This window comes from Ischnura elegans, chromosome 3, assembly GCF_921293095.1.
Source record: "Ischnura elegans chromosome 3, ioIscEleg1.1, whole genome shotgun sequence".
Classification (NCBI taxonomy): Eukaryota; Metazoa; Arthropoda; class Insecta; order Odonata; family Coenagrionidae; genus Ischnura; species Ischnura elegans.
This window is the reverse complement of record NC_060248.1, coordinates 75,750,555-75,772,929: the sequence shown is the minus strand read 5'-3', so window position 1 is coordinate 75,772,929 and position 22,375 is coordinate 75,750,555. Positions and strand designations below refer to the sequence as shown.

At 40.4% G+C, this 22,375-nt stretch overlaps 1 protein-coding gene across 1 annotated transcript in view; it reads right to left on the bottom strand.

The window, feature by feature from the left end:
- The window catches only part of LOC124156027, a 346,266-nt gene that overhangs the window by 55,230 nt on the left and 268,661 nt on the right, over window positions 1–22,375 (bottom strand). The window lies entirely within an intron of this gene.

Here is a 22,375-nt window from a genome sequence, read left to right as displayed (position 1 = left end):
GTCTTGTAGAAGTAGTCTAAAAAAACCATAGTCTGTACAAGATCCAACTCTTCAATTCTCCAACAAGATGATCGTTGGAATATCAATGATAATAGTGAACGTGGTCTGCCACTTGCAATCCAATTATGATACAGCGATCATCGCAGTATCACTTAGTTTCTTATTTCCCTTTCTGGTCCTTGAAACGGTGAATAAAACGGAGAATTAAAGCTTCTAATATATACTTGATACCGTCAGTAGCACGGTCATTTCTTTTGCGAAAATCACCAAAGGCTCATTAAAATGTAAAATGTTGTTCACTTTAACCAGTGGTCCCTTTTACTCATTTGACTACATTGAAGCCTCGTTACGACTATAGAAATTAAATACAGTGTCAAGCCTGAGTGTTTAACGGTAGACTTACATAAGCTAGTTAGTCATAATACCATAATTTACGTGAAATAATTAGATTTTTGTCCCCAAAGCACACTCTATAGCTCACTTTTGATCACTTCAAGAAGAATTTTTGATTAGTTTGTTTAGGTTGCACGGTAACATAGAAACGAGTGCACTAGCTTACTTATCAATCAACGTATAAGGCGAATACCTACTGAGAACGAATTTTTCATATTTAATTTTAATTTTATTTCATACTTACGTCTACACAAACGGTAGACTTCAGCGGTCACAGTTAACAGCGCACGCCATTACTGTGTTTGAAATGTATTCTTCATGAATTTGACCTCGGAATTATATGCAACAACCGGGTAAAACAAAAACCGTCCGCAAGCGTTTGTCAATTTGCAGGGTTATTCCATTATTGTTTCCATTTGCAGGGAAACATTTTTTTTACTCAAGAGTGCGCTGGTATGAGGATAAGACGAATATTACAAATGATGATCTTTGAGTCGGTCTCATCATGTGTTCTTTCCAACCGCGCATTTGAATGGGTTTCCAAAAGTCGCCACTCGCGTCGATGACGGGCAAAGGAATCCGATTGTCACGGGGAAATAAGGCATAATGAGAGGAGTTTACAGAAATTTTCATTCACGATGATTTTATTTATCAAATTCATTAGTTTTCAATGCCATCCTTAGCATTTGCAAAGACCGTACAACAAAATATTGGAAAAAAGTGAATGCGGCATTGCACTCATCACCAAGCCGCGGACATTTTAGAAAGCCGATTAAAATGCGATCGAAGTGGCAACAAAAATCATCATTCCATGGGATGGAATTGGGCCTCATCTATGCAGTTCCCTTGGAGGTGATCGATGGCTAAGTTCTAACAACACGTATCTTGAATTCGGCCGGTTTGAGACGGGTATCTTTAACAAAGTGCAATAACGTTAAAAAATAAAATAAAAACAAAAAACAACCATTTGTTTACAAATGAATACTTCTTTTTAGGTTTATGTACTTTGGTTTGTAGTTTCAGGCGACAAGTAAAGAAAATTAAACGGTTTTTTGCTCACCTGAAAAGTTACTATTTTTGAGATAAGTGTTGTTAGAACTTAGCCATCGATATCTTTGCGCTTGGGCTATCAAGTAGGGGAGAAATAGACAAGAGAAAGAGGGGATAGAATAGGAGGAGAGGCCAAGAATGAAGGAGAAAGTGCATTCTTTTCTCCTCGCCTGGAAGCGAGTTTTCAGGGAGTGCGTAGGTGTGTCCCGTTCGCGTGAAGAAAGAGAGCATAGGATTTGGAACTTGGAGGGTAATCATTGGTTGAAAGGGTGTGTCCGAAAGATGCTTAAAGGAATGTTCTATTCGTTCAATATGCGAAAGCTTTCTTGCAAGAGAGTTTTTATCTCTTTCACGTACCGTCATAATATTTTTTTCTTAGAGTTCGATGCGAGTTTTCTCCATGAACCGGATTGGGAGTCGGGGTTGGGGGAGAATGCGGTTGAGAACTAAATACATAGGTGAGGATAGGTGTTCTTGTTAGGCTTCGATCTATAAGATAATTTCAAGTGGGAAATGCTCCACACAGCGAGGTCATGTTAGATCATATTAGCGATATGGCATTGTTTCGATGTAGGCATTTCACGCGTGTGGAGGCTCCTAGCAAGTGAGGCATGTAAGGATAGATCTGATCACTGGTTGCAAACCTGCTGTACCCATATTATTGACTCTTCTTTTATTCATTAAAGAGATTGTTTCTTGAGTGACCACTTTATTTAAACTATTCACCGAGACCCTAACCTGTGTTTTACACGCCACTACCGTCCTTCATCCATTAAATTGATTATGTATGCAATACTCGCATCAATTATTCCGTATTTGCAATGTGTTTCTGTCATAAATAAATAATCTTAAATATATTATCGAATTTTATTGATTATGTAGTACTTGGAAGATATCCTAAGGAATTGAAAATACTTCCTTAGCGGGACGGAAATCAACGTCCAAGAGTAATTTGACATTCATGACGGATCTAATATGCGTATATAATTGTTTTGTCCATTTACACCGTTAATAATGAACACCTTGATGCTCTACTATCCTATTTTGGTGTATAATTCTCTTTTATGGCATCTCAGTATATGTAACGAATGACCGAACTCAATAATTCTCTGTAAACTATTAAAGATATCCTGCGAAAGAATGCTTTGATATTTATTAATTATTAATTCTAGTCAATTTCTGAGATAAGTACTAGATGATCACTATATCCTGCATTTTTTACGAAGAGAGCCCAAAAGAATTATTCTATCTATTGTTAAGATCATATATTTTTATCACCGAAATCAATAGTATTGATAGTTAAATAAGAAAAAGGAAAATGTTGGTATAAGATGTTAGAAAAGCTGTTGATTCAGTCAGTTGACTTCAGTGTGGAAGTCAGTTGACTTCCACACTTTGTATGTTTAAGGACTATTTTGCAAATAGCAATTAGATCTAAGGAACGCCTCATCCTTGATCATGTATGCCCCACTACTCATTTTTAAAGTTACTCAATTTATTTTTTCCCAATCCCGATAACAACACATTATCTAAGTTAGGGTTTCCATTCATCAACAATAAAAGAAACAATCACCCATGACTTCGAGAGGGAACGCGTGTGAGACTCAAAGCCGCGACCATAGGTATAAATATAATATCGATTTTTCGGCACAATGTAATTATAATAACCGTAATATAATCTGATGAATCTTTAGTTCATACATTTTCAAATTTCGTTAGAGCAACAAACACCTTGATTTATATCTTCGAGCCCTTCGGGTAGCCGCAGGCCACTCTCAGTGTATGGCTGACCTACGTGGAATGCTCAACATTCTACTTAACTCAGTTTGCATGATATTCCGTGAGAAGACTTGGAGCGCCGCATGTGCCTCAGATCTCGGCTATCCTGGGCTATATAGTGGCGCGGAACAGATTGCGATCATTACAACGTAAATTTCCGAAACATTCCCCCGGTTGCTCCCATGTTTACATTTGAAGGGCTGAACTTTCGCTCATCGCCGGAATCACCCCACTCCTCCCTCGTGTGAGGGACGGACGAAATCGAATAGCTCCGCAGTGCATGGCATTATCGGTTGCTTTTAACCCACCCACTCGCTTCCCTTGTTAGGGGAACAGGTTCTCAAATCCTTATCTCCGGCGTGGAGTGAATAATCTATCTCTCTTCTCGTCGCTTCCCCCCTACCAGTCCAGCACCACACCGCGCCATTCGACGCGAAAGTTCCTCGCCCGAGGGTCGAATGGGGCGCGAGAGAAAAAGGGCGCGCTTTTTCCGTCTCCATTGTTGCGTGACGGACGGTCTCACAATCGGCGAAGACTGACACGTGAAGAGAGGTGGGGTCGGGACGTGACCAAGGGATGGTCAATATTTCCATATGCTGAATTTGCAAATTATATTGCTCAATTGTCAACACTGGAATGTAGCACTTAACGGTGAGGAAACATGGACACTCAGGAAGGAGGACGAGAGAAGACTGGAGGCGCTCAAGATGTGGGTGTGGAGAAGAATGGAATGAATGTGAAGTGGACGGAAAGGAGGAGGAACGACTAAGTGCTGGATATGGTGGCTGAGGAGAGGCAGCATCTGAATGAGATACAGCGGAGGCAGAAGGTATGTCTAGAGCGAGTACTGAGCGGGAGGGATGTTGAAAACGGTGCTAGGGGCTAGAATGTTGGGTAAGCGAAGGAGAGAAAGGAATATAAATGGGATTTTTAGATAGAATGAAAGGGAGTAGGCTTTCTTATGAATTTAAGACGGAAGTCCATGAGGGGAGGGGAAACTGCGAGACTACTTCTTAAGTAGGTACTCCATGCAAACCTACCTTAACCGGTGGGACACATAAATAATAATAAAAGTCAGCAATACGCACGTCATCTGGAGCGTATCGTTGGCAAAAGTACACGCCTAATTGAGCGCATGTCAAGCGTATTTACATGTTGAGCAAATTGTCGGCCAGTGGATGTTCGATAATTTCATGTGTCAAATTCGTAATTGGCAATGCTCAATTGATATTGATTGTTGAATGGCACGCATTCAAGCAACTGATTCCATGAAATACAATGCCGTCAAAAGCACTTAGAGACAACCGCTTGCGATTCTTTCTGAGAAACCTAATCTCTTGTAACGTAAATTTTGGGTGGACCCTCTATAGGAGAAGTAGCTAAGATAGCGGGTCAACTTTCTTAAGTTTTCAAGCTATTGGTCAGACGAGGTCGTGATGCGGGAATTCCTCCCTGTGTCGGGTCCGGCGCACGTAGCATTAATGAAAGAATGGCGAAGCATAGAAAAAAATGAACACATCAAGCCGATGAGCGAGAAAGTAAGATTCGGTCACGATGGCACGCATTCAATAATCTCCTGCCCAAGAGAAACTAGAGAGTGGATCAATTTTTTATTCAATCATGATACGTTTGCAATTTTGGGAAGCAGAAAGTTGAATGTCCAACGATTATTTTCGCTAAAGAGAGCATTGCTTCATTGGAAATCATGTGGCCTCTACCATAGAGTGAGTGAGAATTGGAGAGTGGTATTGGGCATTGATTTCTTCTTCAAACCATTTCGTGAGGAAAAAAATTATTAAGGCGAATGCGGTGATGGAGCTATCTATCTAACTGCTTCCTTTATACTGAAAATACCAATTCCAGGTTGTATGTAGTTTCCATCATTTAAGTTAGTAAAAATATGCGTTATAATCTATATTTCGACTTGCCTACTTGATGATTTGACATTGAAGGGTGGCAGGGAAACATTTCATATAATTTAAGTGTTTTAGATTCCTCGTACCCTAATTCAAATTATCAACAAGTTTTATGGTTAATTTTTTACTTGAAATTTTCCACTATTTCATATTCTTTTGTATTTTTTGGGCACTCATTTCCGTAAATTGCATCCACTCCATTTTTAAATTTCCCCTCTATGATCTGTCATCCAATTGATGTGTCTACAGCCCAGAATTATATTAGCTGTCATTCTTGGCTCGACTCCACCCATATTCCAATTTCCCATGATGCATTTGTTTACATAATTTTTTCTCTCCTTCGCAAGGCGATTGCGACATCTCCGTTTGGCCCGACCTCTTTCTTAGCTGCGCCAGAAGTTCCCTCGAAACTCGTCTCTAGATCTCTGGCGCCGAGATTCTCTATCATATTACCAAGGGGACTGTGTAGTGGGGGCCCAATTCCATCCCATGCAAGGTTGATTTTTGTTGCCACTTCTGTCGCATTTTAATCGGTTTTCAAAAATTTTCCACGACGCAGAGTTTCACTTTTCACAATATTTTGCAGTGTAATGTTTATAGTTGTGAGTAACAGCATTGAAAATTTATATATTTGATTGATCACATCATCACGTATAAAAATGTCGGTACCTCATTTCTCCGTTAAAAACGGATCGCTTTGTCCGTCAGCCCTGCTACTTTTGGAAACCCATTTAAATGCCCGGTGGGTGACAACACATTTTGAATCCAACCGGAGGATTCTCTGTTATGCCCCGTTCAGATGACGATTGTACCAGCGATCGTTCTAACGATAGTTGGCTGAACTAGTTGTGTGAATGCATGTCCGGACAATAGTTCACGTAGTTCCTAACGTTGCCACTTTACGATGGCTAGTCGCTGCGAAACCGGAAGAGGAAGCGACAAGAGAAGGACGAAAAGTTTTTAAGCTCCCATCGCTCTATTTCTTTCATGGATTTGTCCAAGCAAGGATGAATATGGGCGGAAGAAAAATTATACGTTAAAAAGACGTTGAACACAGAAATATCTTAACCGTCCATACCTCAACAGCTTTGCTAACCGTCAATTTCTCGTAACTTCAGATTTCAGCACTGGAGGGCAGCCAGGTTTTAACCACCGTAAAGTGAATGCACGATAGTTCCAACGATCGCTGGAACAATTGTATTCTGAACGAGGCATTATTTTCTTGCACTTCACCTTCGCTTCTCTCCCAGCCGGCTAAGAAAATATTTCTCCCTGGAAACCTGAGAATAAAGCGGCTAAGTGAGACACTTTGTGAAGTTGACCTCGCTTGTGCAAATTCGAACGTGAACACATGCGGCTCGATATATGCTTTTAGACAGACGAGCGGAATTTCCATATGCGTGTTAAGACGACATCCTTCCTCAAGGTAAAGCCACAAATATTTCATGTGAAGTCTCCGAGGACGCCTTATCTCAGCAAAGGGTGTTAAGCATGGTATTGAGATGGTGCGGGGCGCAAAGTTGGCGAGAAAATAGAGATAAGAGCGTGTTGTTTAGCATTTAGCGAAGCGACGTTACCGTTTTATGTCCTTACGTGTGCCTACATTTTCCTTTAAGTGAATTTCCTGAATAGATTTTCTCAAACCTTGCCCATGATTTTGAAGTTGCCTTTTTTTAATGGAGGATAAAAAAATACCGTACAAATAATAAAACGGGTACATGACGACGTGAAATTTGATACTATCTTTATTCTTATTTTTCTCCAATCATCTGATAATTTTTTTTGTCTGCATATCTTGATATAATTTACCTATAGTGCGGAATTAACTCACAATGAGGAAACTAGAACGCTCTTAATTTTTCTCTCTTATGTTTGTTTCAGAGATATTACGTAACATGCTAATGCTTTGAATACTTAAATACCTAATTTAAACGCTACTACAATTTTATAAGAGAGCCATAATTCAAGAAGTAGAGAATTTATCGTTGCCTCTTAAGAAAGATCAGAATGGTATAGTATATTGCTAGGAGTTCCTTACTTTTCCAAAGTACGTTAGTAACTCAGAGAATTTCCTCTCACCAACTAAACAAAGCTGTGATTTTGAAAGCCTCTGAGTTTTAGGTAAAAGCTGCGCCCGCATTGTTACCAGACTAGCAAAAAGATTCTTTTTTATTTCTAATTCTAATCTTTTTTAAAAAGCTCTGATAAAGATTCGATTTCTTATGACCAAGATAAGTTCAGTAGAGTAATGCCAAACTTAATTGTTGATGATCATCCTAACCATTTTATCGATAATGTGGCAGTTAAATTTTTAATTGACGGTTTCACGGTTGAAGGATTTGCCAGCACCACGCACGCACGAACGCTCAAAATTCAAACTGTACCTTCTATGCTAGTTGTGAATGGTTTATGTTTATAATCAGCATCATTCCCAGGTTACGATTTGCCTGCCTTTCCAAAGCATGTGTGTTTCTCTGTTGAGATTTCGGAATGATTTTCTTCTCCTGTATAGATATATGTATTTCTGGAGATAGTAAAAATATTCATGAGCACTTATGTCATCTCTTGAATCTTAAACTTTCCCGTATGGGTTGAAAATAAAAAAAAATCGTGATTATGTTTTCTATATAGCTTTCACTTTTAGGCCTTTCAAAGTACGAAAGGTAAGCAATTGGAAAGGGATTTATGATCATAAAATGATTATTTATTTCTGGCTGTGACGATCCCAAAGATCTTACTCTCCTTTTTCGGATCTTTTTATTGCACAGAATTAGCCGAACTACCTTTAAAATATTGCAGCAATGAAAAGTGCCTTAGGTATAGTTCTGAAAAAAGAATCTTTGGTAATAGTTTCCCTAAATGGAAGCTTGCTCAGTTTAGTTAAGCAGTTAGGTATTTAAAAATAAGTCTGGCAATCTCGTGTATTTTTCTGCTTTCGGAAGGAAGAAAATCGTAATATTTTTGATAATTTCTAAGAAAAAATAGCTCAAGGCATCCTGTCGGCTCTAGCACTCGAAAAACGTCTCTCTTTCCTTTCGTAACGGTGTTAAGCTCCTACTATTGACTGAGACGGCGCCAGGAAGATGTCCCGGATGACAGAGTTCGAATTGGTCGACCACTTGTGGCGTACAAGGGGAAGGAGTTGATAGAGAGTTGACGAGAAACGGCGCAGCAAGGACAACTGGAGGATGGAGGTAGAGGAAAAGTAAAAGTAGACCGATGAAAAATAGTGATATAAGAATGACAACCTCAGTATTAGAAGAAGTTGAGCTTGACTGGCCATCACGCCACGCTCTTAATGCCTCATGACCCAATGCGCTGACCACTACCTCTACATCGGTATGCTCCATACCTCGTGGTACGGATGAACTTTTGAATTTTAGAGCTGGTGTAATAGCGATGTAATGTGCGTTATGAAAGGGAAGTTAGAAATACATCGGGCTCAATAGAAGTCAAGGGCGTAATATTGCCGTGCGTCTAGAAATGTTTCTCTATGATTTAGAAATTTATTTTAGATTTGTATCTATGAGAGTTGATGATTTTTTTGCTTCGAGTTGTGTTGAGAATTTACTATGATTATTTAATTTTTCCCTTCGCTCCCTCACGGAAATTCATTGCAAGGGCGGTATGCATAATAATTGAGGGTGGAGCTCACCTCAGACCAAGAGAAAGAGGTGAATGTTTGATGTTTAATTGCGTCTAATCTTAAACTGCAGAATAACAGGCCGAAATTATTAGGCGGGTAGAAGGTGAACGCTTGTGCATGTCACATATTCAGGATAGGTGGTTAGTTTCTTTAACTATTTACACCTCGCTCTTTGAGGATTTTTACTTTGGAGATGTCCTAAGTTTGTACCTGAGATTTGAACCCGACCATTAGTAGCCAAGTGCTCAACACATTAGTCACGTTCTTTCTATAATGAAGCACTTTAAAAAAGTAATCATTAATATAATTTATTTTGTGACACATCGATATTAAAGTTGATACACTGAGTTCAACAGCCTTCTGATGAAAATAGTGAGAAATGAGGACTGGACTCGAGAGGTCGTAGGGGTCCCTAACACCAGTTGTAAATGGAAGGAAAGGTGATGAAGAAAAAGGGTGAGAACGAAGAGAATGGAACGTGACGAATGAAGCTGGATGGGAAGAGTGGGTGATGGACAGCGACCGAGACGACTAGGTGCCGAAAAAATGAATCGGGTGAGCCGCTGGAGTGGTCGGAGATAAAGATGAGGACCGGCGACTCTTAAAAAGCGAGAGACAATATAATGACCGGTGGACCCCCCACTTTCAGACGCCCTACTGACCGTGACAGTCGCCGTCTCTCTTTCAAAAAGTATTTGCCGCCGCCGCTGTTGGCGGAATAAATCGTTCCTTGGCGACGAGAACAGAGGAAAAAAACAGGACCATGCCATCGACCAAGACGGCATCGGAAGGGGGAATCAAACGAGATGGCTCCCCTCAACCCCTTCAAACTTCGTACTCTCCCCCTTGAAGCACTCGCATTTTCAACAAAGACATCTTTCAGTCTCCTTTCCGCCAGGTGAAAGAGGTAATGTATCTGTCTCTGCGATTTAATTTGGACTCAGTTGTTCCGTATTTTTATCACCATTACTTTCGCTTCCATTAAGTGGTAGTTGAATTACACAGGTTTACTTATGAATTTGTGGATGTTTCGCGTATATTCTGAGAGTGAGCAGAATGCAAAAAATACCGATAGTGAGCAATAGCAAGAAATCGAAAAAGGGAGAAATATTCCCTAGTGGTTTTTTGATTTAAAAATCTTTGGTCTCGATATCTATTCCTTTATTTTTTGCTACTCCTCATGAACTTGATGAAAACTAAACCATTAATACAAAAACAATTCTGTGACTCCTTAGTAGAGTTTGATGTGTTACTGATTTTGCATTTTTAGGCATTCCAATAGGTAAGTTTTTCTAATCGCATAATAAGTTTGGCCTGATATTCTGCAGTTAAAGATAAGACGATAATAAATCACGTACTCCGTTGAAGATTGTGAGCGACTTATAGAGCTGTGTGTCGTGGAATTGTGTATGAAAATATAATTGTTTTGAAAACTTGACAGAAGACTTTGCCTTCGAATTTCAGGAACCTTTCATGGGAACCACACTTCTTGTTGTTGGCTTATGGAGAGAAAAGATTGAAACTGTATTTTTTCGTAAGTTATAATGAAATAATTTGTAAAACTGTCGACTCTGATATAAGACATTCCCATATCGCTCAGCCTAATAGGTGAAGCTGTATCCATATGTTTCTTCGTTTTAAGTAATTTTATTTAATTTGGTGAAATTATGGAAGCGGTATTTTGTCTCCTTTCGTGCATGCATGATGTTATACTTTTTAATTAAGATTTACGTAAAGAAGGCTAATAAATATATCACAATGGAAATTCTTTAAAAAATATTGACTAACGCTGGTTATCGCCATCAGTATGAGCGTTCTATTTCAGCATCATTAACGAATGATAGCTCAACTATTTTTCAAAAATTTCAATGAAATTCTCGATGTTGAAGTTTACATATTCTTTTTTTAAGCTGGACAAAGGACATGGATTCAAGCACAGATAATACAATTTCTTTCGCGATAATTCAACATGACACCATCGTGATTCCCTTACGACAATGCTAGCGCGTGGAAGGAGGGAATCTGCTGCATTACAAGTCAATTTCTCTTGCCTTAGGACTAATGTACCCGGGGAACTCAACTCGCATTTATCTGGCCAATCTTCTGGTTGGCTGTTTAGCTGACGGAACGAAATATGAGAATCCAATGCACGTCGATGTGAAAGTAAACCAACAGCTTAACGTGTAGTCATATACCTTTCTGCCCCCTAATTTTTATTCTTCCGAACGTATGTAGTACAACTACTCGCCCCCGAACAAATAGAACGACGTGATAAGGGAAAGTAGCTATGTGATCGGAACTCGATGAAAGAGTTCGTATCGTGAAAGCAGCCCGGAAAAGGCGCTGGTAAGGTTCTTTTTTTCAACTCTTCCCTCCGTTGCAATTTGAGACATCTTCCCAGCTGAGCGAACCCCTTGTCACACAAATTTTCCCTTCAGAGCTTTCTCTCGCCATGCGTCCATTCGTTTGCATCCGGCGATGGTTATGAGACTTAGGTGAGGCCAACATCCTGCAAGACCCTTCACCTCGTCTCAGCAACCTCACAAATCGATCCGTTGCGGAATTTCCCCGCTACAGCGAGCACTTTTCTTGGCATGCGACCCAGTAACTCCGGAGTGATATTCTCGGTTCCTCGAATCAATCAGAACGTTTGAATGTTGTTTTTCCCTCTCAGAAGTGTGCTAATTACGATCGTCGGAGTGCTTTTATTTGTTCTGTTACCTTGCGTATTAACGGCATAAGGGCACTAAATAAGAATGATGCGGATCATTATTAGTGGAAATATCGCATATTTTCATAAGAGAGCTATATTTCAATGGAATTTGAAGCAAAAAGTAAACTTTTATCAAATGAATTCGAAAGCTTTAGGGGAAAAAAGTTTGATAAAAAGCCTGATAAATGAAGAATTTGGAGAGGTAGTGCTGATATAATTAATTCTTCAAACGTTTTTTTTCTCCCTAGTATTATGCATGACTTAATCGAAAGTTGACGCAAACGAGGGTCAAACTCTACTGTTCTAAGTTTTAATCAACCGTTGAAGTCTCTGGCACAATTGTTGGGGACAGCAAAATTTTGAGTTGATGATTTGTCATATTTATGGATTTTAGTGATATCTTTTTGATGCATTCGTAATTTATTTTGTAACTTGAGTCTACTCACATAACCATCTTATTGATGTCTTTATTCAGGGAAATAATATTCATAACGATTTCAATTTTCAAGCGACCACTTGAGTACACACTGCAACAGCTGCGGAAAGGAGAGAACGAATTGAAGGAAATGACAGGTATATTTTCCTTTTATTTTCTTGGGCATAGTATTTTATGATATTGATTAGTGTCATGTACAAATAGTTTTTTTACCTAATATATATATAGTTTGTTAAAATTAACTTTCTTACTCGTATAAATCCTAGGACCTTATGATCACAGAATTCGACCAATTTACAACTGTCTGCTTTGTCCATTACTTACCAGGATTAGTTCAGTTGGTATGGTAGCCGAGCTGTTCCCATATTAGGAAACTAAATCACTTGACCCGATGGAGTCGGCTTCGAGCCACGGGTACCGATAGACATTTCTAGGTGAGTTGGGATCGGACATGCAAACGAACCGTACTTTCTCTCTCCTTGCCCCGTTGCACCATAAGTGTCAAAACTTAACGAATGCTCGCTTGCGACACGGTTCAATATACCAGCCGTAATAACCACAAAAAAGATTAAATAATATCGTTAAAGAAATCAAAGTTTTTTCATCCCGAGCCATTTGTTAAGTCCGATCTCATTCCCAAAGGGGCGTACCGTGAGAAATCGTACATAATGAGCTCGGTAAATATACTGTATCCCATTGCTTCTCGAATTGATGCTCGTTAGCTTTGAAATTATTCCCTGCAAGAAGAAGGAAAAAAGGAAGGAGTGGAAGTTTTCCAACTACGCTATTAGTATCCTATCGGCAGTTCCTCGGCTCCTTTAAAGTCAGATTCTGCTCTAATCGACCTGTATTTTGTTCGACAAGTCGCTCAACGGGCCTTCTCCCCTATTCCCACTCAAAGTCATATATATCGTGCAGACTTTGATAAAGATAAAGCAATTCCTTTCCCCCTCGATCATTCCCAGATCATTCTGGAACAGTTTCTGGACTCCCTGGTAACGTAGCTAAGCCATCCACTTCGTTAGCACGCAAAATTGTTCGGTCGCCATGCTATAGAGGATAGCAGGGAGGGAAACCATAAAGTAATGCGCTCTCGCCTTTCATTTGTTCCGCCCTCGAACCCTCGTAATGGCCGCGCTCTCCGGTGGTGGAGGTGGTGGATGTAAAGGCCTCAGTCAATTCTTCGGGATGCTTTCTAAGGTCATAGGCGATGGGAGGGGAAGGAGTTGAAAACAAGGGAAAAGGAGTGCCGACTGGAAGCGAGGAACGGCCGCTTTTGAGAGGCAATCTAACGAGATTAAGGGGCGATAAATTTGGATCTCGCGCGCTCCGTGATTCTCGTTTTTCTTTTATTTCGTGCGATACTTCACCGCGTTCTGCCGAGGCGCTATTTTCGTTTCCGCCCGGGGAGCAATGGGTCGGGAGGGGGAGAGGATATAATACACGCACACTTAAATGCACTTCATGCGTCGTTTGGATCATGTGCCCTTTTGGCTCGGTGCCCGAGGTGAAGAATATGCGAGACTGATCACGTGCTCTTGAAATGCGTCTCCATCATGGGACGGTTCTAGTGTTAATTCCATCCTTTTGTCATAGACAATGGGAAAAGTAGTAATTCACTAAATTGGAGCAGTGCTGGTTGAGTGAAAACTATGTTAGATTGTTGACTCATAAAATATCACAAAAAAATCATTTTTTGCTACTAGGCACTAGTGCCGCCCAAAGCAGTGGCGTAGCCAGGGGGTCAGGACACCCCCCCCCCCGGAATATAAAAACACAATTATTTTCCTTCATAAGAGAAAACAAAATATTGAAAAGTCATGAATTTGCAAAATATTTCTTTAGCAAATGAAGTTTTTTCGATTGAGGAAAGCGTTAAAATTAGTTAAAAACCCTCTACTTAGTACCCTGTTTTCCAAAAATGTTCACCCCTGGTTTGCACCACTGTCCCAAAGTATACCTTTTACTTAGCCGAGTTGAGCCAACTCATCCGAGACAGTGACTGACAGCAGTGGAAGTGGAATTATTGGAGTGGCTACGGGTTTCGCCGTGCATTGCTCATTCATAAAACTAACAATTTCGTTCATCCTACCTAATGCTTTGGAGGATACCTCTTCCAAAGGAATTGAATAAAATAAGAAATGAGTTACTTTGTCTCAATTACTGTCGGTAGGAACATCTTAATGGCACTTTAAAGCTCGCTTCTATTAATAAAGCGCATAGATTCCACTTGGCTGGTTATTTTTGGTGACGGATGCTAGAATGAAACTTTTATTATCATCCTGAAATTTAATCAGGGCGTATAAATGAGGCCGTTGCTAATATTTGCCTAAAATTTTGTAATTTTTTCTTAAATTATTTCCTCAGATGTAATTTTTTATGCTTGAGATACTTGTAAAATTAAATTAGGGTCTGATCCACTTCAAAAATTTTTAAGAGGAAAGAAAAATGCTGTGAATGTCTCTACGGCTTCCCTTTTTCATTTTTTTATATTGCTATAAAATACTTTTTCATTGTTATCATCAACCAGCCCTGAGGGCAATGAAAAAGTATGTCATCGAATCGTCGGCAGAAATAGAATGCCTAACCCGGTGGGAAGCCTGAGAGACATTCACAGCTACCATTCGGCGGGAAAGAATGAAATGCTTCATGAATGCATAAGATTCACTATATAGAAATTCTCCACCAAAAAATACTAGTTGAGAGGAAGATATGCTTTCCTAAAGCCATTTTAACCCAATGTTGCTTCGAAGTAACATCAAAAATGTATACATTTTCAGTTCTATTCAGAAAATATTTAAACTACATTTTCTTTTGTACTGTAGAGTTTAATGGTTAAAATATGTCACATTTATTATGATTGAGGAGAAAAATTTCACAATAATAAAATGGTAATTCTTGACATTTAATTTCTCCCCAGTGGCGGATACATATAGGGGGCGAGGGGGCGCGCGCCCCCCCTTTGCGGGGCTGCCCACATTGCCGAAAATTGCAGAACCGTAATTGCAACTTTTTTATATCATAAGATAGTATTATCTTCTATAGGTATGCGCATAATCAGTCTAAAGAAAACTATCTTAAATTTTGCATGTAAATTTATTATTTTTAATTACGATAAAAGTATAGATAGCTCAAAATATCTTTTGCACCCACCCCTTGAGGTTTTTCTGTATCCGTTACTGTTTCTCCCAGAATCAGCTCTGGGCAGGAAAGGGTTTAGCGCTTTATTGGCTCTTCATGAGGAGTGCGCGGGGTCGATCACGCGTGCAGAGGGAGAGCGAGGTCGGCCACAGCAGAGGTAGGGGCCGACGTGCCTTGCGGACATTACGTGGCGGGAGGGAATCCACTTCTCGGAGGTGGGAACACCCCGTCGATGATTTCTGCATGCGCGTTCCCGCCCGGCGCCTTTCACCTGTCTCCCACACTTTTCCACACCGCGCGGAGCCGCGTGCCTCGGCCCCCGTGTGCGACTCCCGTCCAACCCACCGCGCTTATCCCCCATCATCCCATGCGGAAAAAAATCCCTGGGGACCTCCGCCTGTCTCATGCTGGTCTTCCGGACGGTCAGTTTCAATAACGGGCCTACCGCTCTCATATTGCCGTTTATTGCACTCCACATTCTGCTCTCCCTCAACCTCATCCAATTGAATTGATAGTCTGCATTGTTCATTACACAAGTGTTTAATGCATTCATATTTTTGAAGTTGAATGGCTTGTATGCAAACGTACAAGATGTATTCAATGCATAGTTAGCGATTAATTTTTTTACATTAATTAACGTGAAGTCACATTATAACCAATTTTTATATACTTCTTCAAATATATACGCCGCCTACTAAGGCATAAATTTGTCACATATTGCTTCCATAAAATTGTACGCCAATAGCGCAACTTTTCAGATTAGTTAGAGCCAAATTGGTAATCAATATTTACTGTTTATGCAAACATGTATTAAGCATATAGGACAGCTAAAATTGAAATGAGAAATACAAATGATCTCGGGAAGCAATACCTAGTTTTAGTCACTTTAATCATGCCCATACTATGCCATTTAACGACAAACGTCATATCTGTCAATATTGAACGAGTTATTTCCGTAATTAGAGCCTTCTTTGCTGTTTACGATTGGAAGTACGTGGCAATAAATATATAACTAGATATGTCATAAAATTATCGAAAACTTTGTTGTCTTAACAACTAGTATTGCATCTCTAACAAACTCGTTTGCTCTCTTATGTTATTTTGTATTATATTTCAGTAATTTTAATCTTGTCTTCCTAGTCGCTCTTACACCCAGTCATCCTGCGCGGAAAAATATTTAGTGGCTCCAGCCTTACCTCTTTCCCGCATTGTTCTTCTAGACGGTCCATTCGAATTAAATATATATAACCATCATTATTTCAATTCATCCGCGTTTGCTCTCTCCTTAACGGAATGAAAACTTTCAGTGGTTACCTGGCTTGTCGTTTTTAATGGGATTAATCAAGCCCCATAGAATTGATGGTGATGGTAATCCTTTAATTATATTGATATGGAATGCCTTTCACATTCACAGCGGTTTAATGATGAATTACACGCAAAAATGAATGAGGCATACTCAAATACGTATTCTGAAATATTTCTTCTTCAATTATTATTTGTTGCCACAAAAAATTTAAATAAACTAGCTACAAATAGATTGAAGGTGAGCTACAGAATTGAAACAGTAGCTTAAGCTTTAAAATGTAATAATTTAATTATCATAGAATGCCTACCTTATAAACGAGTTCGTAAGGCCCAGTGGCGATAATAGATGGGCGCACAGAGGGCGCGCCCCTTTTTTATCCTGAGATGGTATTGTCTTGTATTTGTACATAATCACTTTAATGAAAACCTTCTTAAACATTGAATATGACTTGATTCTTTTTTATTACAATAAAAGTGAAGGTAATTCAAGGTATCTTTTGCGCCCCTCCCTTTCAGTTTTTTTTCTGTATCCGCTGCTGGTAAGAGCTCACTTATCACAGAGGAGCAAAGATTGCAAATATTTTTATTCTACATTATTTCACATTTTACGCCTCATCCTACTGCAGTATACAACTCTAAATGTGCTCATAGGCGCTTTGCGATGCGTTGACTGAGTTACAACATGCATATGGAACAACTGCTCAATCTCTAAATAATTATCTCAAATTCTCAAATAAATCTCAAAATTAATCTCAAATTATTCATTTCGCCATGAACTAAATAGATGCCACCTAAATCTGATGGCTTTAATAATTCATCACGGATATTATTGCCAATAACCAGAACCGAAAGAAAAACGTCGACTTTTTTAAGTGCCCTGAAACCGAGTCTTTTTTCCTTTTCAAGCTTCAATTAAAACACACTACCCGCATAGATACCGATCTACTACGTATTGGGCTGTAATGAGAAATCTTCAGCGCTGAAAATGATCATTACTAGGTGAAATAAAGCGGGGAATCGTTAGCAGTGCTTTTATTACCACCATGAAACAACTTCACATTTTTAACTTTTCGACAATTGCTAGTGTTTGCTTCATCGGCACGGTAGTAAAGACTATGTATTATTGGCGGTTTAGGACCAATATAGGCTTGAGTTCACGGTGGAATAATTATAAATATCTCACTGCGTGTCATAAAAACGTGGAGACCTTGACGAACTTTTCTGTTTGCTTCGGAACGTTGTCCCATTAGAGCCTTAAGTTTCATATCTTCATAAAATTTTACTCGAAGACTTACCAGGATCCGCAAATCAAAGGCAATAATTTGAAGTAGGCTAGTTTACGATCAAATGCTAGTAGGACTTATATTTCTTCTCATACGCTGCATTTGGGAATTTTCACCAGCTCAAATTTCCTTGGTCGCTATTTATTCCATTGTTTGCCGCCGCAGTGGACCCATGCCTTCTATCTCTTACTCTTTATCACACATCTTTCCGTTATAATGCGTGTTTTTTTTTGAGTTAGTGGTGTTCGAAGAAAACATTACGTCTTGAGAAAGCAGTCTTAAGGTCGCAAAGGGTTTCTGACGCCTGTACATTAGAACTATTTTTGGGCATAATTTGAAATGTCAAGAGATATTTTAGGAATTTGTATCCACACTTCGAAAAAATAGCAAAATACCTTGGATTAATGAATCTAAACTTTTATTGACTGATGAAATATGGTACTTGTTCAATAATTTATTAACTTTTGTGTAATGATTACGTATATTATTTAAGTTGAAGATATAGAGTCAATAGCAAGGACTAACTAGAATATTTTTTTACTTCTCTAAGGAAACACTACATCCAACTTAATGATACCGTTACTTAGCAGAGGAAAATTATATCAAAGCTTGCGTCAGATTAGATGGTCGGTCGACTATGCTTGATTCCCCCAAAGAACAAAAGTGGCCGCGAAATCACTGAAGAAAGCGGCTTCACATGATGAGATTTGAATTCGCGTGACCCTTGTGATAAACCAGTACCTCTGCTATTCACTGCAGCGAACCTAACCTTTCCACTTATCTCCTTCTCTAATAGGCTCAATAGTATGGCAAACGCGAATGCGAGGCTTGGATGCCGAGCGTATTGCCTGCTGCCACTTTTATGCTTTCGATTTTTCCAGAGGGCTTTGGAAACGGTAAGCCGTCCACTATCTAACCTTTCAAGGTAATCGGGTTGGCAAGCGAACATTTATTCCCCGTGTTATAAGTGCCCATAAAAAATCTCCTTTTTCGCTGCCCTGTCATAACCTTTGGCAACATCGCGCTGGTGATTTTTTCGGAATGCGTGAAAATGATCTTTGCTGCCATGGCTCGGTTGCCAAGTCCACGAGAGTGTGTAATTCCGGTCATTTTTTCCTTAAATTGCGTCAGTAACCAGTGCTTTATTATCGCTGGCGTGCGCTCAATGTGCGAGTATTAAGCAGAAAGAAACAAGCGCGAAAAGTAATGCTATGTGAAGGATAGAAAATTATTGATAGAGGTTCTTTTTTTCTCTCCGTAGCGCACACCGCTTTCATTGCATTGCTCTCTCTCTCTTAAGTGATTGGCGCGATTAGCAGTCGCGCGCCCGTGATTTAACCGAAGTGGAAATACGTAGAGTTCGCGTCGCTAGTGGTACCCCGCGGCGAGTTTGGTTGATGATTCCGAAACCGGCCAAGAGGTGTCACTGCTCAATGCCAACCGGAGGACGCCTTGGACCCTTGGAGTTCCTCTGCGTGGCTCGTAATTTCCGAGATGAAAATGGCTCCACCTTTTGAAAACTCGTTGCCCCTGGGTAATAATGATATACTGGACGCGAGCACACCTTCGTGCACTGGCCGCGGAAGGTGATAAATCATCAATTTGGGTATACTGATGCGGATGACGTAGTGCTAAGGTCTCGCTAGTTTACGCAATCAAAACGATGCAGTTGTAACTCATCGCGCCTCGAAGCGAGGTGATCGTGAGTGGCCGTAGGTTATATATTTATTTAAATAGGCTGCCTAGCGGTTGGTGGACGAAAGCTTGAGCCATGGCTAATAACGCCTTACGTCAACAAGTGGAATAGAACATCCGGAGAGCTAACGAGAGGCGAGGGAAACCATCCCCTCTTCATCACGTTATATAGCATTAAGGCCGTTTTACATGGTACACGTCATTGCGCAGGTTAGCACTGCATTCATTTCGATTATGGTTTCCGTGTTATTTAGATTAGTGCGCATTGCGGAAAGTATAAATTCTAGGAAGTGGCAAAAGCAATCTTAGCCATGCGTGGGATCTTCGTCTCCCTTTTCACTGTTTTACGTATTAATTGTACGCATATTATCGTCTGCATAAGTTTCAGGATAATTGCCTCTGTATTTGTGCATTTACTTGAATCAGACAACGTTGCTCAGTGAATTACGCTTGTTTCTTGTTCCAACAAGTAACACGTTACTCGCGCACTCAACAAACGATGAAATTTCATGAAGAAATGCTTGATTGCGAGTATGTACCGTGTAAAGCGGTAACGCATTCGAATGCGCAGTAACTATTGCACGCAAGATTGAGAAATGACTGCGCAATTACTTACCCCGTGTAAAACGGCCTTTAAGGGGAGTTGCGGCGCTCGAGTGTTGACGAACAGTTCCGTGGAATGGAAATAGAAAAATGGGTGGAGAGACGGGGTTAAAGGTGTGAGGGGGGTATGGGTTGGGTTCCTTTGAGAGGAACCGTTGAAGGCGCCCAATGAGTTGTCGGATGTGCGAAGGACCGTTATATTTTTCCCAGGAGGACCATCCCCGAAAATTTCATCATCTGGCCATATAAGGTGTCGTCCTTGGGAATCATGCCCAAAAGAGGATGCCTTGGTTTATTTCTAAAGCCTGCGCTCCGGGCTAAAGAAAAACATCGATTGTGATGAGATTGATCTCAAATGTACGAATATCGGCGTACCTATTCGGGTTTTTTAATCTATTTAAATAAAATATATTATATCGTATAAATTATTATTTGAGCTTAATTAAAAAGAAACATAATATTCAATATTTATACATATTCTTATAAATGCATGAAATCACTACCATTGAACTCATTATGGGCTTATTATATCGGGTGGTGATATTTCGCTCATTACAATTTTCAAGACTACCTTTTCGGCCTGTCTTTATTGCGGCCGTTTTTATCAGCGGATATCATTACTTTTTAAGGATAGAGGGTCAAAATACGCATGTTTCAATTTATTTATAATGGTATTCTAATTTATTACCGAAGTGAATTCCACCATGCCCCGTGTCTCATTACGTATCGCTTGTCATGGGAAATTTATGCATCATTGAGGCCAGCAGGATTAGGCACGTATCCAAATTTTTAATTTACTCACCGATGAAAGGTCACCGATCTTTCCGTGATTGTTTTTTATTAGCACCCAAATGCACAGCAATAATGAAGTATTCGCTAATCGTATTCAACTCACGTGATATCACGGTACCATTGGGACACTCGAGGTATGCTGTTATTAAAGTCACCCGCCCTAATCTGTACTCTGAGGATACCCCAATCAGGGCATGGATGCTCGTGTACGTTAAATCGTCAAATTGCGGAAAAACCCTATTTCAAGGCAAACAGCGATGTTTTTGCTGTTATGGAGATGTAACGTTCGATATTTAATTACCGATGTTGATACATAATGGATGCTGTTATTGGGAGGTTGTCAGGTAGTTGTTGATGGAGGGACACGGAGGATTGTTGAGAAAAAAAGGAAAGAGAAAATTGTTTGAAGGATTGGACAATAAAAACCTGGAATTTGAAGAAAATAAATTTGGAAAAAAACAATCATCAGGCGTTACAGGGATACATAAAAAATAAAAAAATAAACGTTTTTGAGCTGTTTAAATAAAAAACTTAGATTGAGAGCCACCTTTTCAATTCTTCCAGAAATTAAGGGGATGGGACGGCCACCCCATTTAATCCGTCACTGCCGCCGGGAACGCCTCATTCCCTGGAGCCCTAACCCCTAAGGAAATGTTTCGGAAAGTTCGTGGTAGGTTTTCGGAAAGACGTCATAATTTCGGAAGGAGCTATCCACTAAGGTCTATCCGAAATTTCCGTCGCGGCAACTCGTCCGAGAGCGGCCGAAATGACGGTGGGTCTCGGAAAATGACTTTCCGTTTCTCGGGATCGGTTAGTGATGAGCCAGCTGATAAATTATGGAATATTTTTACCACGAAAGTGGTGCTGCAGAAGCTGGTAAGAAGTCATAAATAATTTGCAATACTGGAATGGTATGTGTACTTTAAATTAAGGGAAATGGATGACTATGCACAGAGTTCAGAATCAAATAAAGTTACAAAAGATACCAGTTGAAAGCGTTAATGCCTTGAAAGGCTTTGACACTTTTCAACGGTGCAGTAAATCTAGCATAATGGATAGCATAAGAGCGCTTCCGAATGACGGAAAGTTCGATTCCGAAATCTCGGAAACGAGGAGGCGTAGTGACTGGATGGGCTCCAGGCTTTGGCACCCACCCGCCAGATCTACCCCCTCGCGCCTCCCTCCATTCCTCCCGCCCACTTTGGCTCGCGCGAGCGAAATACCCTTTGCTTTTTGGTCCCCGTCCACGCCACGGTCGGTGTCGGGGCGGTCGGCTCTGGATTCCTTGTGGGGCGTGGGACGCGCGTGTCCGCGGGGGCAGTGGCCCCGCTCACCAAACCCCGGAGATGGACGGACGGCGGTGCGAGCGGTCGCTTCGGATGCTGTGTGGTGCGGAGATGTGGCGGGAGGGAGGAGCGGACACCCCGCTGCGCCAAGTGGACGGTGCAGGGCGAGAAACAGGTTGAAATCGATACCGACTCACCGGTCACCCAGTTTTTACGGGTTTTTGCGGGGAAAGGTCGGACGACGAAGGGAAGGAAGGGGTGGGGGCGTGAAGTGGTGCAAGATTTTTGCCAAAGACCTTTCCCTTCCGTTTCAATCGACTCGCCGAGTCATCTAGTC